This window comes from Drosophila yakuba, chromosome 2L, assembly GCF_016746365.2.
Source record: "Drosophila yakuba strain Tai18E2 chromosome 2L, Prin_Dyak_Tai18E2_2.1, whole genome shotgun sequence".
Lineage (NCBI taxonomy): Eukaryota > Metazoa > Arthropoda > Insecta > Diptera > Drosophilidae > Drosophila > Drosophila yakuba.
In genome coordinates this window covers 27,155,790-27,182,871 of record NC_052527.2, presented here as the reverse complement: position 1 = coordinate 27,182,871, position 27,082 = coordinate 27,155,790, and the positions used below count along the sequence as shown (strand labels likewise).

General features: G+C 41.0%; 1 long non-coding RNA gene across 1 annotated transcript; it reads right to left on the bottom strand.

Moving 5' to 3' along the window:
* On the bottom strand, positions 1-27,082 carry LOC120320587. Its single transcript, XR_005560115.1, has 3 exons — positions 9,194-27,082; positions 2,495-9,152; positions 1-2,453 (listed from the first exon to the last, which is right to left on the bottom strand). It is a non-coding gene; the product is annotated as an uncharacterized LOC120320587 (long non-coding RNA).

The following is a 27,082-nucleotide window of genomic DNA, read 5'->3' as shown; positions in this document are numbered from 1 at the left end:
CGAGGAGAGAAGGAGAGCGCGAGCAGCGGTGCTTGCGAGCCGTGGAGGAGCTTTACACTGCTTACACTGCCGCTCAGTTGTTTGCGCCCTTCTGGCGTGAACAGAGGGGGTCAATTAAACGAAGTTTCAGATGCGTTGGCGAGGCAGCCACGGCTGGCAGCCCGGTACTATTGGCTAGCAATGCAGAGAGACGTTAGAAAGAACGTTTGAAAATAATGCGAATAAGCAATGTTCAATGTTGACGCAGATCCCGGAAACGCCCTGGGGACAGTGTGTGCCGACTTTGTCGGACCATTGCCAAGGTCGAAGCATGGAAACAATATGTTTTTGGTACTGCAGCCACGGCGTAATCGTTGCAGAAAGCGTTCAGGGAACGCTAAGTCCCGAGGCGGCCTAGAGTTTGGACCAACTCACACAAGATGATCAACACACAACGAAACAAGGACAATGAAGGATACGTATTCAGGAAGAACACCGGACAACAACGCGACGACGATGACCCACCCAAGCCCTAACGATGTTGACAAGGACAAAACAGAGGCCGAAGGTGAAATAACCCCCAACCCGCCGCAACCGACTGCCCTGTTCGCACAGACCTCGACGTCATGCTCCCCACGACAGGAGCTTATATATAAGATGCAGGCGTTAGAAGAGAAGGCCTTATCGCAATGCAAAGATATTCTAAGGAAAATCAAGATAGCAATGCAAAAGCAACGGAACATCAGCATGGACGTCAAGGATGGCACCTCAGAAAAGAGTGAGCATTTTGATGTCGTAAAAAATTGCCGATCGAGCTGGAAAGCTGCTGAACTAGAGCGCTCAAAGGCTCGAGGAAGGCCAAAGACAATACATCCGGCAATTTATTGAGCGAAACACCAGTTTCGACACTCAAGAAGAGGACGGCCACTAGCCCGGCTGCGCAAGAGCCGAGCAAGAAAGTCCGAAATAAGCAGACAAATGTCGGATTTCAAACGGTCACATATAAGAAGGGGAAAAAGGAAAGCAACACTTTAGTGGAGCTGAGAAAACAAAAAACGAGCCTAGCGCAAGAACGCGCACTCGCCCTGAAGCTGTGCTAGTCAGACCAGCAGAGAGAAAGAGCTATGCCGGGGTGTTGTGCAACCTGCGAAAAAACCTGAAACCAGAGAATTCCGACAGTTATATAAAGTCGGTTAGAAAAACCAAGTCAGGTAATATGCTTCTGCAACTTTCAAAAGGATGCAAAACGGACAAACTGTGCGAAGACATCAAGGATACACTCAAAGAGTGTGCTACAGTGAAGACCATGAAGCAATTGGTCAAACTGGAAATCAGAGATTTCGACAGCATCACACAAGAGGATGAAATAATTTCAGCAATAAGAGAAGGAACAGGCGATACAAACCAAGAAATTGTAATACACCTGACAGGAGTAAATAGGTCAAAACAAAGGCGAGCCTTTGTTACACTACCCATGAGGGACGCGTCAAAGATATTGGCGGAACAGAGAATAAAAATAGGATAGACCAGCTGCCGGGTTAAGCGGTGTCTTGACATAAAGAGATGCTTTAAGTGTTTCGGGGTCGGACATTTGCAAAATAACTGCAAAGGACCGGATAGGAGGGACCTCTGCATCAGATGTGGTGAAAGCGGACATAAAATGAAGACTTGCACAAAGGCACCGAGATGTTGTATCTGTGCATCGGAGAACAAGAGCGACGTTGGACACCTCCCTGGGACAGCGAACTGCTCTAGCGTAACCAGAAAAGGAAAGCCATGAAGATTCTTCAAGCTAATATGCATAGAAGCAGAACGGCAAATGACCTGCTGCACCAAATTGTGCTAGAAAACCAAATAAAAACCAATAAGAGACGGGAGGGAGGGATCCCCGACCCTACTACGGTTCCACAAAGAAACGACAAAAGAGGAAGATGAGATGTCCTAACACAAATCAGAAACTGGACGATAGCTAGCTGCTACTTGACCCCAAGTGACGATATTTAGACTTTCCAGACGAAACTTGAATGTATTGAAGACAACGCAAGGCAACTAAGAGGCGACCTTATAATAGCAGGTGACTTTAACTCAAGAGCTATAGAATGGGGTATGTCATCAACCGACTCTCGAGGCCGTAGAGTGCTAAATATGGAAGCAAGAATCGGAATACTCACTGCAAATGTAGGAGCAACAGCAACATTCAATCGACTAGGGAACGAGGGTACGATCCCTGACATAACACTAGTGTCAGAAAACGGAGCACACAAAATCACAGACTGGAAAGTTCTTGACATCTACAACGGAAGTGACCATAACTATATAACGTTTAACATAGCAGAAAACGCAATAACTACAGTAGCACCGATAAGAAAAGGGTGGAATGTTAAGCGGTTAGACAAAGCACGGCTGATACTAGAGATCGACGCAAGACAAAACCGACAGAGTGGCGGAGACATACCTTTGGAAATGTGTGGAACCTGGTGTACATTTCCCCTAGACTAAATTAATTCACCGCAACCTGGTGTACATTTCCCCTAGACTAAATTAATTCACCGCATTAATCTTGATATTTCATTGGCACTATGTAATAGAACAGATTATTATTTATTTACAAAATCATATTATAAGTTCAAATTAATATAGCTCACAAAACCAAAAAAAAATATTCATATTCATCTTATTTCGTTCTCTAGGCATAATTTTTAGTCTTTTAACTGTCTTTGTCTCTTAGTATATTCATGGTTTGTTTTTATTTATTATGTTTTCGTTTTAGGTTTTACTATAAGTGCAACACTAAATTTTTAAATATCGATCATCTTATTCTTCTTAAGAAATTTCAACTTTTACTCTAGAAATTTTACCTATACCGTACTATTTATATTTTTAAACCTAAATTTAATTATTTATTTATTACCTCATGGCTGTCGCCGAAAAGCTCGTTGGGCCCAATGAACTGCTACATGGCTGTAAATTACGGGTTAAAAAAGTGTGGATATGTGTGTATGTGCCTAGGTGTATATATGTAGAAAATTAAAAGATAATATTTAAGTAGAACTACTAAGTAAAGGTATTTGTCACCATTGCTAGAGTAAAGTTAGAATAATATTTATATATCTAAATGTATTCAATTCAATTCAATATCCATTATTGTTCGACTATTTTTCTTCACTTCTTGTTTATTGATTCTTCTTCAATTGCTTTCAATCTTCATTATCAATTAGTTCTTTAAATTTCCTTTATTCATTATTTTGCTTCAATTTCAGTTTCTTTTCATTTCGTACCCCAAATATTCTTGTCCGCTTAAGCTATCTTCAATATGTACATATATATATATATATATATTTTTCTCTACATTTCTAAGGCATGTTTAGAATTAAGTTAAATCTAATATTTAGCGAAAATATTCTGAATTTAGGTTTATTGTTTTCTTATACGACCGTAGGCAGCAGCAACATCACTGGTTCGTTTCGTTTCACGTTTTCTCTCTCTTTCTAAGCTCCTTGGTCGGAGTTCATGAGGCACCCTATATCAGCGATGTTTTCGTACTCACGGCGATTTTTTTTCTCTACTTTTCTGTTATCTACTGTACTTCATCTGATTCCTCCACGTGTTCTGGCTTCCTTTTCCTTGTCTTTTTCGTCTCTAATTCGCAGATCAAGTCTTTGCGCCAGTTACGATCGCATAGAAAATAAATCTTGGCAGCTTTCGGTCTCTGTCGGCACCGTCTATGCATAAATATGTGTATGCATATGTGTGTAGCGAATGCGCACCCTCGCCAATATATATGTACACCGCGTGGCTTGGCTGCACATAGGCGCGTAACTTTGCCGGCCAACAGTACCTCAATTCCGTAAAGAACTCGTCGTCAGTTTCTGCACAAAATAACGGTGTGCCGTGTTCTTATTTACCTGCTCTTGCAAATGCAATGTACGCTTCTTACAAAGTTTAGGAATCGAAGAGTGGCGATTTATGCACTCCGGTTTTCTACACTTTCTTTTATTTAAAGACCGCACGTGTTTTAACTTCACTTCCGCGTCTGTGGTCTCAGATCGCGGAATGATCGCGTGTTCGCTGTACTCTTTGCAGAGGCGACGAGCCAAGCGAGCTTAAACGGTACTTTTCCAGGCTATGAGAGCGACGGCTAAAGTGCGAAAGGAACAACAAGGTCTTTTGGATTCTGTCTCGCAGAATTTTTGCGAGGTTCCAATTAACTCAAGTATACCGAAAAGTGGTCTTGGCTGAGTCTTTACACATGATAATAATTGATGTCTTTTTTTTCTAAGTTTTCTTCCTAAGTTTTCGACCGGAATCGTAATCTGAAAGAGGAAAGTGTATTACCTTGTCTGAATATCTTTTGCGTGATATACGCCAATTTTCTTTCCATTTTCACCAGAAAGGATATACTGGACCAAGTTTTCTAGCTATGGTTGCGGGGACGAACACTTTAGCTAGTTTATGGCTGAATTGTTTGCTAGCGTTGCTTTGGGCAAAGTTTCGAACATAAACCTAATCTCCGACTTGAAATTGGATTTTTCGACTTCTTAAGTTATATATTTTAGCGTTGGCTTCGTGAGATTTGGCAGTGTTCAGCTGTGCTGCGTACCTAGCCATTTGTAACGCATTGGGATACCGTATTCTCGCATTATCTGAAATCATATTAAGTTTTCTGAGCAGTTCGTAATCCTTGCCATTCAGGATCATGTTTTGACCGAACGTTAGAAAGTACAGTGAATATCACGTCGTGGTGTGTAAACTAGATCGAAGAGCACCATTAATCTCATTCAAATTCTGATCCCAGGTTGTATGATCTGTACCCACGTAAGCCCAAATCGCCGCTAAAACCGAACGATTTAATCTCTCGCTTGCGTTAATTTGTGAAGAGTAAACAGCAGTGCATATATGCTTGATTGAATATCGGGTTAGAAACGATTCAAAAAATCCGGACCAAAATTCAGATTCATTGTCAGATAAAATTGACTCTGGTACTCCGAATGTAAACAAAATTGAATTCTTTAGGTATTCACATATCTTGGCGGATGTAAATTTTTTCAAGGGACAGAGGAAATGGAACTAGTAAATTGATCCACTATGATCAACAATCCTATATTTCCTGATTTCGAACGAGGGTATGGACCTAGCAAATCCATCTACAGTCTCTCCCTCTGTTTGCCTAGGATTTCCAATCGGGGGACAAAGAACTACGTTCGGACTCTTAGTTTGCTTACAGGTCAAACAGGCTTTTACATACTCTCGAATTTGTATAAGCATTTTTAGCCAAAACAGATACCTTTTAAGCTGTTCAATCATTTTTCCTGTGCCACAATGCGATGCGCTTGGAGGATCATGAGCTTGTTGAAGAACACTTTGGGTTAACTTTGAAGGTACCCAAAGTTTGCATAAACTATCGTCAGATAGATATAGACATATCCGTCTGTCTCTTTAAGATCAGAGAGTTTTTCTTGATTTGCACGAATGCGATCAATCAGGTCTAAATACTCAACCGAGCGAAACTCTTCCGATTCCAAATCGATAATTGGATCTAATTCTTCGAATTCCTCTACTGACTCGTTCTGCCTTGAAAGCGTGTCAGCAACGACATTTTGAGAACCCTTGCAATGTTCTATGCGAAAGTCAAAACCTTGCAATTGGATAGCCCATCGGGCAAGCCTTCCTGACAAATCTTTTTGACGCATGAGCCACTGAAGTGTTGCGTGGTCCGTAATTACCAAGAAGTCTTGACCGTCGATGTACGCACGAAATTTCTTTATTCCCTTAATAACAGCCAAACATTCCAGTTCGGTACGGAATAATTTCGTTGTGCTTTGGATAACTTGCATGACATGTACCCAATTGGCCACTCACACCCTTCCCCATTTGGTTGGGCGAGGACGCAACCCAATCCGAACGAACTAGCATCACACAACAAAACGAATGGCTTTGAGAAATTTGGTGTCACCAGAATAGGAGCGGTTGTTAATCTATGTTTCAATTCCTCAAAGGCGTTTTTAGCAGCGCTATCCCAGGCTAACGAGGTTTTATTCTTTTTAATCATCTCTGTCAGGAGATATCTTATGGTGGCATAGATATCTACAAATCTCCGATACCATCCGGAAAGGCCTAAGAACCGACGCACTTGTTTCACTGTTGTTGAAAGTGGAAACTCATTAATATGCAACGCTGCGGTTGCGGGCGTTGGCTGCTCAGAGGATGCCATTTTCTTTGTGGTAGAGCGTGTGACGCGGAGGAAATCAGTCCCGACAGCGGAGGGACTCTCGGATTTTCTCGATAGAGAAGACTCACTAGACGCTCGCGGCACTGGTCGGGAAATGACAATCCTAGGAGTTGTTTTCGAACTAGTCGATGGCAAAACCTTTGCTTTCGGAGTGGGAGTCGCGGTTTTGACCCTGGGACTAGTTCGAAGACAACTCCTAGGATTGTCATTTCCCGATCCGGCTCGAAGGACCATGAAGTGGAGTGGGCGGATTTGGTGTCCAAGATAGTTTGGCTTCTGACGTCGTTGTTGTTGCTGTTGCGGCTGCTGCTGATAATTTCCTCCAGAAATGAAAAAGTCACGGGATCGACTTCAATTTTGCACTTTATTATCGCACTTGTAAATTGAGACTAACTTAAAACTAACATTTTGAGTACCGCATAGTGGTGAATAGATCGAGAGGAGAGAGGGAGAGCGCGAGGAAAGAAGGAGAGCGCGAGGAGAGAAGGAGAGCGCGAGGAGAGAAGGAGAGCGCGAGCAGCGGTGCTTGCGAGCCGTGGAGGAGCTTACTGCTTACACTGCCGCTCAGTTGTTTGCGCCCTTCTGGCGTGAACAGAGGGGGTCAATTAAACGAAGTTTCAGATGCGTTGGCGAGGCAGCCACGGCTGGCAGCCCGGTACTATTGGCTAGCAATGCAGAGAGACGTTAGAAAGAACGTTTGAAAATAATGCGAATAAGCAATGTTCAATGTTGACGCAGATCCCGGAAACGCCCTGGGGACAGTGTGTGCCGACTTTGTCGGACCATTGCCAAGGTCGAAGCATGGAAACAATATGTTTTTGGTACTGCAGCCACGGCGTAATCGTTGCAGAAAGCGTTCAGGGAACGCTAAGTCCCGAGGCGGCCTAGAGTTTGGACCAACTCACACAAGATGATCAACACACAACGAAACAAGGACAATGAAGGATACGTATTCAGGAAGAACACCGGACAACAACGCGACGACGATGACCCACCCAAGCCCTAACGATGTTGACAAGGACAAAACAGAGGCCGAAGGTGAAATAACCCCCAACCCGCCGCAACCGACTGCCCTGTTCGCACAGACCTCGACGTCATGCTCCCCACGACAGGAGCTTATATATAAGATGCAGGCGTTAGAAGAGAAGGCCTTATCGCAATGCAAAGATATTCTAAGGAAAATCAAGATAGCAATGCAAAAGCAACGGAACATCAGCATGGACGTCAAGGATGGCACCTCAGAAAAGAGTGAGCATTTTGATGTCGTAAAAAATTGCCGATCGAGCTGGAAAGCTGCTGAACTAGAGCGCTCAAAGGCTCGAGGAAGGCCAAAGACAATACATCCGGCAATTTATTGAGCGAAACACCAGTTTCGACACTCAAGAAGAGGACGGCCACTAGCCCGGCTGCGCAAGAGCCGAGCAAGAAAGTCCGAAATAAGCAGACAAATGTCGGATTTCAAACGGTCACATATAAGAAGGGGAAAAAGGAAAGCAACACTTTAGTGGAGCTGAGAAAACAAAAAACGAGCCTAGCGCAAGAACGCGCACTCGCCCTGAAGCTGTGCTAGTCAGACCAGCAGAGAGAAAGAGCTATGCCGGGGTGTTGTGCAACCTGCGAAAAAACCTGAAACCAGAGAATTCCGACAGTTATATAAAGTCGGTTAGAAAAACCAAGTCAGGTAATATGCTTCTGCAACTTTCAAAAGGATGCAAAACGGACAAACTGTGCGAAGACATCAAGGATACACTCAAAGAGTGTGCTACAGTGAAGACCATGAAGCAATTGGTCAAACTGGAAATCAGAGATTTCGACAGCATCACACAAGAGGATGAAATAATTTCAGCAATAAGAGAAGGAACAGGCGATACAAACCAAGAAATTGTAATACACCTGACAGGAGTAAATAGGTCAAAACAAAGGCGAGCCTTTGTTACACTACCCATGAGGGACGCGTCAAAGATATTGGCGGAACAGAGAATAAAAATAGGATAGACCAGCTGCCGGGTTAAGCGGTGTCTTGACATAAAGAGATGCTTTAAGTGTTTCGGGGTCGGACATTTGCAAAATAACTGCAAAGGACCGGATAGGAGGGACCTCTGCATCAGATGTGGTGAAAGCGGACATAAAATGAAGACTTGCACAAAGGCACCGAGATGTTGTATCTGTGCATCGGAGAACAAGAGCGACGTTGGACACCTCCCTGGGACAGCGAACTGCTCTAGCGTAACCAGAAAAGGAAAGCCATGAAGATTCTTCAAGCTAATATGCATAGAAGCAGAACGGCAAATGACCTGCTGCACCAAATTGTGCTAGAAAACCAAATAAAAACCAATAAGAGACGGGAGGGAGGGATCCCCGACCCTACTACGGTTCCACAAAGAAACGACAAAAGAGGAAGATGAGATGTCCTAACACAAATCAGAAACTGGACGATAGCTAGCTGCTACTTGACCCCAAGTGACGATATTTAGACTTTCCAGACGAAACTTGAATGTATTGAAGACAACGCAAGGCAACTAAGAGGCGACCTTATAATAGCAGGTGACTTTAACTCAAGAGCTATAGAATGGGGTATGTCATCAACCGACTCTCGAGGCCGTAGAGTGCTAAATATGGAAGCAAGAATCGGAATACTCACTGCAAATGTAGGAGCAACAGCAACATTCAATCGACTAGGGAACGAGGGTACGATCCCTGACATAACACTAGTGTCAGAAAACGGAGCACACAAAATCACAGACTGGAAAGTTCTTGACATCTACAACGGAAGTGACCATAACTATATAACGTTTAACATAGCAGAAAACGCAATAACTACAGTAGCACCGATAAGAAAAGGGTGGAATGTTAAGCGGTTAGACAAAGCACGGCTGATACTAGAGATCGACGCAAGACAAAACCGACAGAGTGGCGGAGACATACCTTTGGAAATGTGTGGAACCTGGTGTACATTTCCCCTAGACTAAATTAATTCACCGCAACCTGGTGTACATTTCCCCTAGACTAAATTAATTCACCGCATTAATCTTGATATTTCATTGGCACTATGTAATAGAACAGATTATTATTTATTTACAAAATCATATTATAAGTTCAAATTAATATAGCTCACAAAACCAAAAAAAAATATTCATATTCATCTTATTTCGTTCTCTAGGCATAATTTTTAGTCTTTTAACTGTCTTTGTCTCTTAGTATATTCATGGTTTGTTTTTATTTATTATGTTTTCGTTTTAGGTTTTACTATAAGTGCAACACTAAATTTTTAAATATCGATCATCTTATTCTTCTTAAGAAATTTCAACTTTTACTCTAGAAATTTTACCTATACCGTACTATTTATATTTTTAAACCTAAATTTAATTATTTATTTATTACCTCATGGCTGTCGCCGAAAAGCTCGTTGGGCCCAATGAACTGCTACATGGCTGTAAATTACGGGTTAAAAAAGTGTGGATATGTGTGTATGTGCCTAGGTGTATATATGTAGAAAATTAAAAGATAATATTTAAGTAGAACTACTAAGTAAAGGTATTTGTCACCATTGCTAGAGTAGAGTTAGAATAATATTTATATATCTAAATGTATTCAATTCAATTCAATATCCATTATTGTTCGACTATTTTTCTTCACTTCTTGTTTATTGATTCTTCTTCAATTGCTTTCAATCTTCATTATCAATTAGTTCTTTAAATTTCCTTTATTCATTATTTTGCTTTCAGTTTCTTTTCATTTCGTACCCCAAATATTCTTGTCCGCTTAAGCTATCTTCAATATGTACATATATATATATTTTTTTTTTTCTCTACATTTCTAAGGCATGTTTAGAATTAAGTTAAATCTAATATTTAGCGAAAATATTCTGAATTTAGGTTTATTGTTTTCTTATACGACCGTAGGCAGCAGCAACATCACTGGTTCGTTTCGTTTCACGTTTTCTCTCTCTTTCTAAGCTCCTTGGTCGGAGTTCATGAGGCACCCTATATCAGCGATGTATTCGTACTCACGGCGATTTTTTTCTCTACTTTTCTGTTATCTACTGTACTTCATCTGATTCCTCCACGTGTTCTGGCTTCCTTTTCCTTGTCTTTTTCGTCTCTAATTCGCAGATCAAGTCTTTGCGCCAGTTACGATCGCATAGAAAATAAATCTTGGCAGCTTTCGGTCTCTGTCGGCACCGTCTATGCATAAATATGTGTATGCATATGTGTGTAGCGAATGCGCACCCTCGCCAATATATATGTACACCGCGTGGCTTGGCTGCACATAGGCGCGTAACTTTGCCGGCCAACAGTACCTCAATTCTGTAAAGAACTCGTCGTCAGTTTCTGCACAAAATAACGGTGTGCCGTGTTCTTATTTACCTGCTCTTGCAAATACAATGTACGCTTCTTACAAAGTTTAGGAATCGAAGAGTGGCGATTTATGCACTCCGGTTTTCTACACTTTCTTTTATTTAAAGACCGCACGTGTTTTAACTTCACTTCCGCGTCTGTGGTCTCAGATCGCGGAATGATCGCGTGTTCGCTGTACTCTTTGCAGAGGCGACGAGCCAAGCGAGCTTAAACGGTACTTTTCCAGGCTATGAGAGCGACGGCTAAAGTGCGAAAGGAACAACAAGGTCTTTTGGATTCTGTCTCGCAGAATTTTTGCGAGGTTCCAATTAACTCAAGTATACCGAAAAGTGGTCTTGGCTGAGTCTTTACACATGATAATAATTTAAGTCTTTTTTTTTCTAAGTTTTCTTCCTAAGTTTTCGACCGGAATCGTAATCTGAAAGAGGAAAGTGTATTACCTTGTCTGAATATCTTTTGCGTGATATACGCCAATTTTCTTTCCATTTTCACCAGAAAGGATATACTGGACCAAGTTTTCTAGCTATGGTTGCGGGGACGAACACTTTAGCTAGTTTATGGCTGAATTGTTTGCTAGCGTTGCTTTGGGCAAAGTTTCGAACATAAACCTAATCTCCGACTTGAAATTGGATTTTTCGACTTCTTAAGTTATATATTTTAGCGTTGGCTTCGTGAGATTTGGCAGTGTTCAGCTGTGCTGCGTACCTAGCCATTTGTAACGCATTGGGATACCGTATTCTCGCATTATCTGAAATCATATTAAGTTTTCTGAGCAGTTCGTAATCCTTGCCATTCAGGATCATGTTTTGACCGAACGTTAGAAAGTACAGTGAATATCACGTCGTGGTGTGTAAACTAGATCGAAGAGCACCATTAATCTCATTCAAATTCGGATCCCAGGTTGTATGATCTGTACCCACGTAAGCCCAAATCGCCGCTAAAACCGAACGATTTAATCTCTCGCTTGCGTTAATTTGTGAAGAGTAAACAGCAGTGCATATATGCTTGATTGAATATCGGGTTAGAAACGATTCAAAAAATCCGGACCAAAATTCAGATTCATTGTCAGATAAAATTGACTCTGGTACTCCGAATGTAAACAAAATTGAATTCTTCAGGTATTCACATATCTTGGCGGATGTAAATTTTTTCAAGGGACAGAGGAAATGGAACTAGTAAATTGATCCACTATGATCAACAATCCTATATTTCCTGATTTCGAACGAGGGTATGGACCTAGCAAATCCATCTACAGTCTCTCTCTCTGTTTGCCTAGGATTTCCAATCGGGGGACAAAGAACTACGTTCGGACTCTTAGTTTGCTTACAGGTCAAACAGGCTTTTACATACTCTCGAATTTGTATAAGCATTTTTAGCCAAAACAGATACCTTTTAAGCTGTTCAATCATTTTTCCTGTGCCACAATGCGATGCGCTTGGAGGATCATGAGCTTGTTGAAGAACACTTTGGGTTAACTTTGAAGGTACCCAAAGTTTGCATAAACTATCGTCAGATAGATATAGACATATCCGTCTGTCTCTTTAAGATCAGAGAGTTTTTCTTGATTTGCACGAATGCGATCAATCAGGTCTAAATACTCAACCGAGCGAAACTCTTCCGATTCCAAATCGATAATTGGACCTAATTCTTCGAATTCCTCTACTGACTCGTTCTGCCTTGAAAGCGTGTCAGCAACGACATTTTGAGAACCCTTGCAATGTTCTATGCGAAAGTCAAAACCTTGCAATTGGATAGCCCATCGGGCAAGCCTTCCTGACAAATCTTTTTGACGCATGAGCCACTGAAGTGTTGCGTGGTCCGTAATTACCAAGAAGTCTTGACCGTCGATGTACGCACGAAATTTCTTTATTCCCTTAATAACAGCCAAACATTCCAGTTCGGTACGGAATAATTTCGTTGTGCTTTGGATAACTTGCATGACATGTACCCAATTGGCCACTCACACCCTTCCCCATTTGGTTGGGCGAGGACGCAACCCAATCCGAACGAACTAGCATCACACAACAAAACGAATGGCTTTGAGAAATTTGGTGTCACCAGAATAGGAGCGGTTGTTAATCTATGTTTCAATTCCTCAAAGGCGTTTTTAGCAGCGCTATCCCAGGCTAACGAGGTTTTATTCTTTTTAATCATCTCTGTCAGGAGATATCTTATGGTGGCATAGATATCTACAAATCTCCGATACCATCCGGAAAGGCCTAAGAACCGACGCACTTGTTTCACTGTTGTTGAAAGTGGAAACTCATTAATAGCCTGAATTTTTGATGGATCGGTCCAAGGTATTTTATTTCTCTCATGGAGAACTTAGATTTTCCTACATTAATGGTTATATTGGCCTTCCGTAAATAAAGTGCTATTTCTTGTAAAATAACCAAGTGCGAATCAAAATCATCGGAAAGGTCTAATAAGTCATCAAGGTATACAAAAACTCGGTTGCGAAGATGGGCATGACATGATACATTAGACGGCATAATGTCTGTGGAGCGTTAGTAAGACCAAATGGCATGACTTTGTAATGGTAAAGAGGCGACTTCTCATCTAACATTATTTGCCAAAAAGCATGTTTCATGTCGAGACCGGTTATAAATCGTGCAGGAGGTAAGCGACTCAGGATCCCATCAATTTGAGGTAAAGGGTACGCGTCCTTCCTAGTATGTTTATTGACTTCGTGGGAGTCCAAACATAACCGACCTTGCTTCCTTTTTGCACAATCACGCAATTGCTGCTCCAGGGACTGCTAGAAGGTTTGATTATATCAAGAGCTAACATATTGTCTATCTCGGCGAACATAACTTTCTCCCGTGCAGGTGAGATCGACCAGTGCCTTTGTTTAACAGCCTTAGCCTCGCCGACGTCAATCGAGTGAGAAATGAGGTTTGTTCGCCCCAAGCCTTCTTTTTCATAAGAGGGAAAAATGTCAATCACGGCTTTTAGCTTACGTTGATCACTAATGGAAAGGTTGTGTAACTTTGGTGATTCCATATCTTCGTCTGCAGGACCACAATCTAACTCACTGATGCTTTCCTCAAGCTTATCTGCAAGTTTAAACTTTCTAAAGAAGTCTATTCCAAGATAAACTTCTTGACTTAAGTCGGGTATAATGAAAAAGTCTATGTTTTCGGTAATATTCCGATATGTATGTTAATATGCCTTTAACGGGACAAAGGTTGCCACTTGCTTAACTTTTCCGGAACACTAACGAACCTCAAGAGCGATTGAGCTGCATCATGACCTACGCAACTAACGGTGGCTCCTGAGTCTAACAAGGCGTTGTACTCCTTGTCGTTGATGACCACGGAAGTGTAGAGGCGATTATCTCCCTTCCTCTGTAATGAAGAAATCAAAAGCCTACGAGTATGAACTATTTTCTTCCAGAAGTTTCGTAGACGAAGAGTGGATCTTCTAGGTTTAACTGCTCTAATAATGTTGCTTATATTTCCAAATATCTTATTTCTAACTTTCATGTAATTAGACCATCTTTCATGAAAAGGTAAAGACGAAGTGTTTACGTTTTTTGATTCGTGTCCGACTTCCTGAAAAGATTCTTCCAATAGAAATGTCGCCGTCGGCTGGTGTTCGGATGTGCCTACTGTGGACTGGTCGACACATCCTTCGATCGGTTTTCCAAAGGATTACATTTCGGACAATTCGGCTTATAGATATTCTTGGTGCCACACCCATAGCAACATATGGTCTTGACGTCAAAACAATCGTCCCAACGGTGTCGTACTTTTTCACAATTCCAGCAAGTTATTTTAAAACGATTGATCGCTAATACTATTGGTTGCGAATCTCCGACATTATCTGGTTCCTGACTAACATCAGAAATATAACGTCGATATGCGAATGAGGTTTTAGTTGAATTATGTCGAACTTCGTTATAGAATTTTTCGTGCTTCTTAACTTCTGCGTACAATTTTTTAACTGAGACTATGTTTAAGTGAAGTAATTCAAGTCGAAGGGAACTTTTCGAATTATCTATCAACAGCTTAACCAAGTCCGGTTCGGGTAAAGATCTCACTAGTCGATTTACTAGTTCTTCCATACTAACTTGATACGAATCGAAAGATTCATTCTCTCCTTGTTTACGTTTAGAAATTCTCCTCCATAAGTCAACATCATCGTCTGCATCATCATACTTGTCCCTAAAAGCAAAACAGAAGGTTTTCCAAGTGAGCTCCTCGTGCTTTCTTAGAAATTGCCATAATCAATCCCTTGCCCTTCCAGATAACATTAAGTGCAAATGATCGCATACTAGTTAAAAATCGTTACCTAAAGTTCGAGCTGTCAATGAGCAAACTCGGTAAATAAATTCTGCGGCCGATGGAGTTTCCTTGCTTTCCTTGCTCAAATTTAAGTTTCGTGAATAACTTGTCCAACCTTATTAGAAGAAATACTAGTTGACGACCTCTGTGTAGAGTTCCTTAATTCATTTTCCTGTAGTTCTGTGATAGCCTGATCATTGGATGAGTGCTGACGCCTAGCACCAGTCGAGGCGCTACTCGATTGCATCCCCATTGCCTTTGCAGGACGTGCAGGATCGCATTAATGTGTTCTGTAAGCTTCTCTAACAGTGTTTTTTGTTGCGACCCTACGGCTGATTTAATAACGTTAATCATTTCCTGTTTATCCTTGCCATTGTATGGTTCTTGTATACGGCTAGATTTTTCTAAAGGTTCAACCAGATTTCTTTGCATGGATCTAGTAGTTACACCCCGTCTTGTACTATTACCTCGTCCTCGGCCTCTGCCTCGTCTTGGCAAAGTTCCTTCTAATGAAAGACGTTCTCCATGCCTCCTGCCTCAGAAGGTACATTTGCTACGACTGCTCGTTCAGCCTGTTCTGCATTAGCCAATTCGGTCTGAAGATCTACATCAACGATCGTAAGTAGTTCTGTAGTACAATGAGCGCGGCAAGTAGGACAAGCTGAAGAGCTTATAAGCCTATTTGTTAAGCAAGCATGGTGAAAGGAATGTTTACACGGGGTTGTTGCAACCAACTGGCTTTTTTCGAGCCTTGCATGACAAATTCGACAGTATTCGGGATTATTTAAAATAGTTCCATTACTATTATCGTTGCTTTCCATCTTGTTGATCCTAATCTCTTTTCTGGTTTATAAAATCAGTTCTATTAAATTTGTCCGTTCCATAAATGCCAAATTCCATATCAAGATACCCCCATTCACTTCTAACGCTACTCAAAATTATATAGATTATGGGCTTTGATGCGTTATACTAGTCGAATCTCAAAGATAATCTCTAAGACCGTATGTTTCAGGTATGGGGCAATAAAGCATATAAATAACTTGTTAATTATTCTTATCTGGCGAGGTCAATCAAAATTATTGAATTGCAATTGCTCATTCCATCACTCAGATACTTGAAATAACAGATAAAAAACGGCAGCGTCTATGCATAAATATGTGTATCCATATGTGTGTAGCGAATGCGCACCCTCGCCAATATATATGTACACCGCGTGGCTTGGCTACACATAGGCGCGTAACTTTGCCGGCCAACAGTACCTCAATTCTGTAAAGAACTCGTCGTCAGTTTCTGCACAAAATAACGGTGTTCCGTGTTCTTATTTACCTGCTTTTGCAAATACAATGTACGCTTCTTACAAAGTTTAGGAATCGAAGAAGTTTTAGGAATCCGGTTTTCTACACTTTCTTTTATTTAAAGACCGCACGTGTATCTTTTGCGTGATATACGCCAATTTTCTTTCCATTTTCACCAGAGGGGATATACTGGACCAAGTTTTCTAGCTATGGTTGCGGGGACGAACACTTTAGCTAGTTTATGGCTGAATTGTTTGCTAGCGTTGCTTTGGGCAAAGTTTCGAACACAAACCTAATCTCCGACTTGAAATTGGATTTTTCGACTTCTTAAGTTATATATTTTAGCGTTGGCTTCGTGAGATTTGGCAGTGTTCAGCTGTGCTGCGTATCTAGCCATTTGTAACGCATTGGGATACCGTATTCTCGCATTATCTGAAATCATATTAAGTTTTCTGAGCAGTTCCTAATCCTTGCCATTCAGGATCATGTTTTGACCGAACGTTATAAAGTACAGTGAATATCACGTCGTGGTGTGTAAACTAGATCGAAGAGCACCATTAATCTCATTCAAATTCGGATCCCAGGTTGTATGATCTGTACCCACGTAAGCCCAAATCGCCGCTAAAACCGAACGATTTAATCTCTCGCTTGCGTTAATTTGTGAAGAGTAAACAGCAATGCATATATGCTTGATTGAATATCGGGTTAGAAACGATTCAAAAAATCCGGACCAAAATTCAGATTCATTGTCAGATAAAATTGACTCTGGTACTCCGAATGTAAACAAAATTGAATTCTTCAGGTATTCACATATCTTGGCGGATGTAAATTTTTTCAAGGGACAGAGGAAATGGAACTAGTAAATTGATCCACTATGATCAACAATCCTATATTTCCTGATTTCGAACGAGGGTATGGACCTAGCAAATCCATCTACAGTCTCTCTCTCTGTTTGCCTAGGATTTCCAATCGGGGGACAAAGAACTACGTTCGGACTCTTAGTTTGCTTACAGGTCAAACAGGCTTTTACATACTCTCGAATTTGTATAAGCATTTTTAGCCAAAACAGATACCTTTTAAGCTGTTCAATCATTTTTCCTGTGCCACAATGCGATGCGCTTGGAGGATCATGAGCTTGTTGAAGAACACTTTGGGTTAACTTTGAAGGTACCCAAAGTTTGCATAAACTATCGTCAGATAGATATAGACATATCCGTCTGTCTCTTTAAGATCAGAGAGTTTTTCTTGATTTGCACGAATGCGATCAATCAGGTCTAAATACTCAACCGAGCGAAACTCTTCCGATTCCAAATCGATAATTGGATCTAATTCTTCGAATTCCTCTACTGACTCGTTCTGCCTTGAAAGCGTGTCAGCAACGACATTTTGAGAACCCTTGCAATGTTCTATGCGAAAGTCAAAACCTTGCAATTGGATAGCCCATCGGGCAAGCCTTCCTGACAAATCTTTTTGACGCATGAGCCACTGAAGTGTTGCGTGGTCCGTAATTACCAAGAAGTCTTGACCGTCGATGTACGCACGAAATTTCTTTATTCCCTTAATAACAGCCAAACATTCCAGTTCGGTACGGAATAATTTCGTTGTGCTTTGGATAACTTGCATGACATGTACCCAATTGGCCACTCACACCCTTCCCCATTTGGTTGGGCGAGGACGCAACCCAATCCGAACGAACTAGCATCACACAACAAAACGAATGGCTTTGAGAAATTTGGTGTCACCAGAATAGGAGCGGTTGTTAATCTATGTTTCAATTCCTCAAAGGCGTTTTTAGCAGCGCTATCCCAGGCTAACGAGGTTTTATTCTTTTTAATCATCTCTGTCAGGGGATATCTTATGGTGGCATAGATATCTACAAATCTCCGATACCATCCGGAAAGGCCTAAGAACCGACGCACTTGTTTCACTGTTGTTGAAAGTGGAAACTCATTAATAGCCTGAATTTTTGATGGATCGGTCCAAGGTATTTTATTTCTCTCATGGAGAACTTAGATTTTCCTACATTAATGGTTATATTGGCCTTCCGTAAATAAAGTGCTATTTCTTGTAAAATAACCAAGTGCGAATCAAAATCATCGGAAAGGTCTAATAAGTCATCAAGGTATACAAAAACTCGGTTGCGAAGATGGGCATGACATGATACATTAGACGGCATAATGTCTGTGGAGCGTTAGTAAGACCAAATGGCATGACTTTGTAATGGTAAAGAGGCGACTTCTCATCTAACATTATTTGCCAAAAAGCATGTTTCATGTCGAGACCGGTTATAAATCGTGCAGGAGGTAAGCGACTCAGGATCCCATCAATTTGAGGTAAAGGGTACGCGTCCTTCCTAGTATGTTTATTGACTTCGTGGGAGTCCAAACATAACCGACCTTGCTTCCTTTTTGCACAATCACGCAATTGCTGCTCCAGGGACTGCTAGAAGGTTTGATTATATCAAGAGCTAACATATTGTCTATCTCGGCGAACATAACTTTCTCCCGTGCAGGTGAGATCGACCAGTGCCTTTGTTTAACAGCCTTAGCCTCGCCGACGTCAATCGAGTGAGAAATGAGGTTTGTTCGCCCCAAGCCTTCTTTTTCATAAGAGGGAAAAATGTCAATCACGGCTTTTAGCTTACGTTGATCACTAATGGAAAGGTTGTGTAACTTTGGTGATTCCATATCTTCGTCTGCAGGACCACAATCTAACTCACTGATGCTTTCCTCAAGCTTATCTGCAAGTTTAAACTTTCTAAAGAAGTCTATTCCAAGATAAACTTCTTGACTTAAGTCGGGTATAATGAAAAAGTCTATGTTTTCGGTAATATTCCGATATGTATGTTAATATGCCTTTAACGGGACAAAGGTTGCCACTTGCTTAACTTTTCCGGAACACTAACGAACCTCAAGAGCGATTGAGCTGCATCATGACCTACGCAACTAACGGTGGCTCCTGAGTCTAACAAGGCGTTGTACTCCTTGTCGTTGATGACCACGGAAGTGTAGAGGCGATTATCTCCCTTCCTCTGTAATGAAGAAATCAAAAGCCTACGAGTATGAACTATTTTCTTCCAGAAGTTTCGTAGACGAAGAGTGGATCTTCTAGGTTTAACTGCTCTAATAATGTTGCTTATATTTCCAAATATCTTATTTCTAACTTTCATGTAATTAGACCATCTTTCATGAAAAGGTAAAGACGAAGTGTTTACGTTTTTTGATTCGTGTCCGACTTCCTGAAAAGATTCTTCCAATAGAAATGTCGCCGTCGGCTGGTGTTCGGATGTGCCTACTGTGGACTGGTCGACACATCCTTCGATCGGTTTTCCAAAGGATTACATTTCGGACAATTCGGCTTATAGATATTCTTGGTGCCACACCCATAGCAACATATGGTCTTGACGTCAAAACAATCGTCCCAACGGTGTCGTACTTTTTCACAATTCCAGCAAGTTATTTTAAAACGATTGATCGCTAATACTATTGGTTGCGAATCTCCGACATTATCTGGTTCCTGACTAACATCAGAAATATAACGTCGATATGCGAATGAGGTTTTAGTTGAATTATGTCGAACTTCGTTATAGAATTTTTCGTGCTTCTTAACTTCTGCGTACAATTTTTTAACTGAGACTATGTTTAAGTGAAGTAATTCAAGTCGAAGGGAACTTTTCGAATTATCTATCAACAGCTTAACCAAGTCCGGTTCGGGTAAAGATCTCACTAGTCGATTTACTAGTTCTTCCATACTAACTTGATACGAATCGAAAGATTCATTCTCTCCTTGTTTACGTTTAGAAATTCTCCTCCATAAGTCAACATCATCGTCTGCATCATCATACTTGTCCCTAAAAGCAAAACAGAAGGTTTTCCAAGTGAGCTCCTCGTGCTTTCTTAGAAATTGCCATAATCAATCCCTTGCCCTTCCAGATAACATTAAGTGCAAATGATCGCATACTAGTTAAAAATCGTTACCTAAAGTTCGAGCTGTCAATGAGCAAACTCGGTAAATAAATTCTGCGGCCGATGGAGTTTCCTTGCTTTCCTTGCTCAAATTTAAGTTTCGTGAATAACTTGTCCAACCTTATTAGAAGAAATACTAGTTGACGACCTCTGTGTAGAGTTCCTTAATTCATTTTCCTGTAGTTCTGTGATAGCCTGATCATTGGATGAGTGCTGACGCCTAGCACCAGTCGAGGCGCTACTCGATTGCATCCCCATTGCCTTTGCAGGACGTGCAGGATCGCATTAATGTGTTCTGTAAGCTTCTCTAACAGTGTTTTTTGTTGCGACCCTACGGCTGATTTAATAACGTTAATCATTTCCTGTTTATCCTTGCCATTGTATGGTTCTTGTATACGGCTAGATTTTTCTAAAGGTTCAACCAGATTTCTTTGCATGGATCTAGTAGTTACACCCCGTCTTGTACTATTACCTCGTCCTCGGCCTCTGCCTCGTCTTGGCAAAGTTCCTTCTAATGAAAGACGTTCTCCATGCCTCCTGCCTCAGAAGGTACATTTGCTACGACTGCTCGTTCAGCCTGTTCTGCATTAGCCAATTCGGTCTGAAGATCTACATCAACGATCGTAAGTAGTTCTGTAGTACAATGAGCGCGGCAAGTAGGACAAGCTGAAGAGCTTATAAGCCTATTTGTTAAGCAAGCATGGTGAAAGGAATGTTTACACGGGGTTGTTGCAACCAACTGGCTTTTTTCGAGCCTTGCATGACAAATTCGACAGTATTCGGGATTATTTAAAATAGTTCCATTACTATTATCGTTGCTTTCCATCTTGTTGATCCTAATCTCTTTTCTGGTTTATAAAATCAGTTCTATTAAATTTGTCCGTTCCATAAATGCCAAATTCCATATCAAGATACCCCCATTCACTTCTAACGCTACTCAAAATTATATAGATTATGGGCTTTGATGCGTTATACTAGTCGAATCTCAAAGATAATCTCTAAGACCGTATGTTTCAGGTATGGGGCAATAAAGCATATAAATAACTTGTTAATTATTCTTATCTGGCGAGGTCAATCAAAATTATTGAATTGCAATTGCTCATTCCATCACTCAGATACTTGAAATAACAGATAAAAAACGGCAGCGTCTATGCATAAATATGTGTATCCATATGTGTGTAGCGAATGCGCACCCTCGCCAATATATATGTACACCGCGTGGCTTGGCTACACATAGGCGCGTAACTTTGCCGGCCAACAGTACCTCAATTCTGTAAAGAACTCGTCGTCAGTTTCTGCACAAAATAACGGTGTTCCGTGTTCTTATTTACCTGCTTTTGCAAATACAATGTACGCTTCTTACAAAGTTTAGGAATCGAAGAAGTTTTAGGAATCCGGTTTTCTACACTTTCTTTTATTTAAAGACCGCACGTGTATCTTTTGCGTGATATACGCCAATTTTCTTTCCATTTTCACCAGAGGGGATATACTGGACCAAGTTTTCTAGCTATGGTTGCGGGGACGAACACTTTAGCTAGTTTATGGCTGAATTGTTTGCTAGCGTTGCTTTGGGCAAAGTTTCGAACACAAACCTAATCTCCGACTTGAAATTGGATTTTTCGACTTCTTAAGTTATATATTTTAGCGTTGGCTTCGTGAGATTTGGCAGTGTTCAGCTGTGCTGCGTATCTAGCCATTTGTAACGCATTGGGATACCGTATTCTCGCATTATCTGAAATCATATTAAGTTTTCTGAGCAGTTCCTAATCCTTGCCATTCAGGATCATGTTTTGACCGAACGTTATAAAGTACAGTGAATATCACGTCGTGGTGTGTAAACTAGATCGAAGAGCACCATTAATCTCATTCAAATTCGGATCCCAGGTTGTATGATCTGTACCCACGTAAGCCCAAATCGCCGCTAAAACCGAACGATTTAATCTCTCGCTTGCGTTAATTTGTGAAGAGTAAACAGCAGTGCATATATGCTTGATTGAATATCGGGTTAGAAACGATTCAAAAAATCCGGACCAAAATTCAGATTCATTGTCAGATAAAATTGACTCTGGTACTCCGAATGTAAACAAAATAGAATTCTTCAGGTATTCACATATCTTGGCGGATGTAAATTTTTTCAAGGGACAGAGGAAATGGAACTAGTAAATTGATCCACTATGATCAACAATCCTATATTTCCTGATTTCGAACGAGGGTATGGACCTAGCAAATCCATCTACAGTCTCTCTCTCTGTTTGCCTAGGATTTCCAATCGGGGGACAAAGAACTACGTTCGGACTCTTAGTTTGCTTACAGGTCAAACAGGCTTTTACATACTCTCGAATTTGTATAAGCATTTTTAGCCAAAACAGATACCTTTTAAGCTGTTCAATCATTTTTCCTGTGCCACAATGCGATGCGCTTGGAGGATCATGAGCTTGTTGAAGAACACTTTGGGTTAACTTTGAAGGTACCCAAAGTTTGCATAAACTATCGTCAGATAGATATAGACATATCCGTCTGTCTCTTTAAGATCAGAGAGTTTTTCTTGATTTGCACGAATGCGATCAATCAGGTCTAAATACTCAACCGAGCGAAACTCTTCCGATTCCAAATCGATAATTGGACCTAATTCTTCGAATTCCTCTACTGACTCGTTCTGCCTTGAAAGCGTGTCAGCAACGACATTTTGAGAACCCTTGCAATGTTCTATGCGAAAGTCAAAACCTTGCAATTGGATAGCCCATCGGGCAAGCCTTCCTGACAAATCTTTTTGACGCATGAGCCACTGAAGTGTTGCGTGGTCCGTAATTACCAAGAAGTCTTGACCGTCGATGTACGCACGAAATTTCTTTATTCCCTTAATAACAGCCAAACATTCCAGTTCGGTACGGAATAATTTCGTTGTGCTTTGGATAACTTGCATGACATGTACCCAATTGGCCACTCACACCCTTCCCCATTTGGTTGGGCGAGGACGCAACCCAATCCGAACGAACTAGCATCACACAACAAAACGAATGGCTTTGAGAAATTTGGTGTCACCAGAATAGGAGCGGTTGTTAATCTATGTTTCAATTCCTCAAAGGCGTTTTTAGCAGCGCTATCCCAGGCTAACGAGGTTTTATTCTTTTTAATCATCTCTGTCAGGGGATATCTTATGGTGGCATAGATATCTACAAATCTCCGATACCATCCGGAAAGGCCTAAGAACCGACGCACTTGTTTCACTGTTGTTGAAAGTGGAAACTCATTAATAGCCTCAATTTTTGATGGATCGGTCCAAGGTATTTTATTTCTCTCATGGAGAACTTAGATTTTCCTACATTAATGGTTATATTGGCCTTCCGTAAATAAAGTGCTATTTCTTGTAAAATAACCAAGTGCGAATCAAAATCATCGGAAAGGTCTAATAAGTCATCAAGGTATACAAAAACTCGGTTGCGAAGATGGGCATGACATGATACATTAGACGGCATAATGTCTGTGGAGCGTTAGTAAGACCAAATGGCATGACTTTGTAATGGTAAAGAGGCGACTTCTCATCTAACATTATTTGCCAAAAAGCATGTTTCATGTCGAGACCGGTTATAAATCGTGCAGGAGGTGACTCAGGATCCCATCAATTTGAGGTAAAGGGTACGCGTCCTTCCTAGTATGTTTATTGACTTCGTGGGAGTCCAAACATAACCGACCTTGCTTCCTTTTTGCACAATCACGCAATTGCTGCTCCAGGGACTGCTAGAAGGTTTGATTATATCAAGAGCTAACATATTGTCTATCTCGGCGAACATAACTTTCTCCCGTGCAGGTGAGATCGACCAGTGCCTTTGTTTAACAGCCTTAGCCTCGCCGACGTCAATCGAGTGAGAAATGAGGTTTGTTCGCCCCAAGCCTTCTTTTTCATAAGAGGGAAAAATGTCAATCACGGCTTTTAGCTTACGTTGATCACTAATGGAAAGGTTGTGTAACTTTGGTGATTCCATATCTTCGTCTGCAGGACCACAATCTAACTCACTGATGCTTTCCTCAAGCTTATCTGCAAGTTTAAACTTTCTAAAGAAGTCTATTCCAAGATAAACTTCTTGACTTAAGTCGGGTATAATGAAAAAGTCTATGTTTTCGGTAATATTCCGATATGTATGTTAATATGCCTTTAACGGGACAAAGGTTGCCACTTGCTTAACTTTTCCGGAACACTAACGAACCTCAAGAGCGATTGAGCTGCATCATGACCTACGCAACTAACGGTGGCTCCTGAGTCTAACAAGGCGTTGTACTCCTTGTCGTTGATGACCACGGAAGTGTAGAGGCGATTATCTCCCTTCCTCTGTAATGAAGAAATCAAAAGCCTACGAGTATGAACTATTTTCTTCCAGAAGTTTCGTAGACGAAGAGTGGATCTTCTAGGTTTAACTGCTCTAATAATGTTGCTTATATTTCCAAATATCTTATTTCTAACTTTCATGTAATTAGACCATCTTTCATGAAAAGGTAAAGACGAAGTGTTTACGTTTTTTGATTCGTGTCCGACTTCCTGAAAAGATTCTTCCAATAGAAATGTCGCCGTCGGCTGGTGTTCGGATGTGCCTACTGTGGACTGGTCGACACATCCTTCGATCGGTTTTCCAAAGGATTACATTTCGGACAATTCGGCTTATAGATATTCTTGGTGCCACACCCATAGCAACATATGGTCTTGACGTCAAAACAATCGTCCCAACGGTGTCGTACTTTTTCACAATTCCAGCAAGTTATTTTAAAACGATTGATCGCTAATACTATTGGTTGCGAATCTCCGACATTATCTGGTTCCTGACTAACATCAGAAATATAACGTCGATATGCGAATGAGGTTTTAGTTGAATTATGTCGAACTTCGTTATAGAATTTTTCGTGCTTCTTAACTTCTGCGTACAATTTTTTAACTGAGACTATGTTTAAGTGAAGTAATTCAAGTCGAAGGGAACTTTTCGAATTATCTATCAACAGCTTAACCAAGTCCGGTTCGGGTAAAGATCTCACTAGTCGATTTACTAGTTCTTCCATACTAACTTGATACGAATCGAAAGATTCATTCTCTCCTTGTTTACGTTTAGAAATTCTCCTCCATAAGTCAACATCATCGTCTGCATCATCATACTTGTCCCTAAAAGCAAAACAGAAGGTTTTCCAAGTGAGCTCCTCGTGCTTTCTTAGAAATTGCCATAATCAATCCCTTGCCCTTCCAGATAACATTAAGTGCAAATGATCGCATACTAGTTAAAAATCGTTACCTAAAGTTCGAGCTGTCAATGAGCAAACTCGGTAAATAAATTCTGCGGCCGATGGAGTTTCCTTGCTTTCCTTGCTCAAATTTAAGTTTCGTGAATAACTTGTCCAACCTTATTAGAAGAAATACTAGTTGACGACCTCTGTGTAGAGTTCCTTAATTCATTTTCCTGTAGTTCTGTGATAGCCTGATCATTGGATGAGTGCTGACGCCTAGCACCAGTCGAGGCGCTACTCGATTGCATCCCCATTGCCTTTGCAGGACGTGCAGGATCGCATTAATGTGTTCTGTAAGCTTCTCTAACAGTGTTTTTTGTTGCGACCCTACGGCTGATTTAATAACGTTAATCATTTCCTGTTTATCCTTGCCATTGTATGGTTCTTGTATACGGCTAGATTTTTCTAAAGGTTCAACCAGATTTCTTTGCATGGATCTAGTAGTTACACCCCGTCTTGTACTATTACCTCGTCCTCGGCCTCTGCCTCGTCTTGGCAAAGTTCCTTCTAATGAAAGACGTTCTCCATGCCTCCTGCCTCAGAAGGTACATTTGCTACGACTGCTCGTTCAGCCTGTTCTGCATTAGCCAATTCGGTCTGAAGATCTACATCAACGATCGTAAGTAGTTCTGTAGTACAATGAGCGCGGCAAGTAGGACAAGCTGAAGAGCTTATAAGCCTATTTGTTAAGCAAGCATGGTGAAAGGAATGTTTACACGGGGTTGTTGCAACCAACTGGCTTTTTTCGAGCCTTGCATGACAAATTCGACAGTATTCGGGATTATTTAAAATAGTTCCATTACTATTATCGTTGCTTTCCATCTTGTTGATCCTAATCTCTTTTCTGGTTTATAAAATCAGTTCTATTAAATTTGTCCGTTCCATAAATGCCAAATTCCATATCAAGATACCCCCATTCACTTCTAACGCTACTCAAAATTATATAGATTATGGGCTTTGATGCGTTATACTAGTCGAATCTCAAAGATAATCTCTAAGACCGTATGTTTCAGGTATGGGGCAATAAAGCATATAAAACACTTGTTAATTATTCTTATCTGGCGAGGTCAATCAAAATTATTGAATTGCAATTGCTCATTCCATCACTCAGATACTTGAAATAACAGAAAAAAACGAATAAAATCGTTTGGTCTTCTTGGGCAGTTCTCTCCATGTTTTATTTTAAGTGAGAACTCCTATTCCGCAAGCTGACAACCGATTTGTAATCTAGTAACTACAAAATCTGTACTCTTGAAGAGAGCTATTACCAGAGCTTATCTTCCATTGACTTTGTATGATCTCGGGATCATCCAAACAGGATGAAGACCAGAAGTTATAGGTTAGATTGACCAAGTTCTTGATGGCGAATCGCACGTCCTTTGTTTTGTATGACTACATATATTGTATATAGTACGGCTGATGCTTGTTTTCGGTTACAGCCTCGACTGGAGAGGGAATCGGGGTGCACTATGCTGCGCTCTGCGCTCAGCTCGCCGGTATTGGGGTCGGGGTTTTCCTATCCCTATAATCTCCGTTGCCCACCATTCATATAAAAAGATAAGTGCACTTGACGGAAACTACTCTAATCCAAATAAGAAAAATAAAAAAAAAACGAGAGAGAACGCTATAGTCGAGTTCCCCGACTATCTGATACCCGTTACTCAGATAGTGGATGTGCGAAGAAGAAATTTCAACACTGACAGTT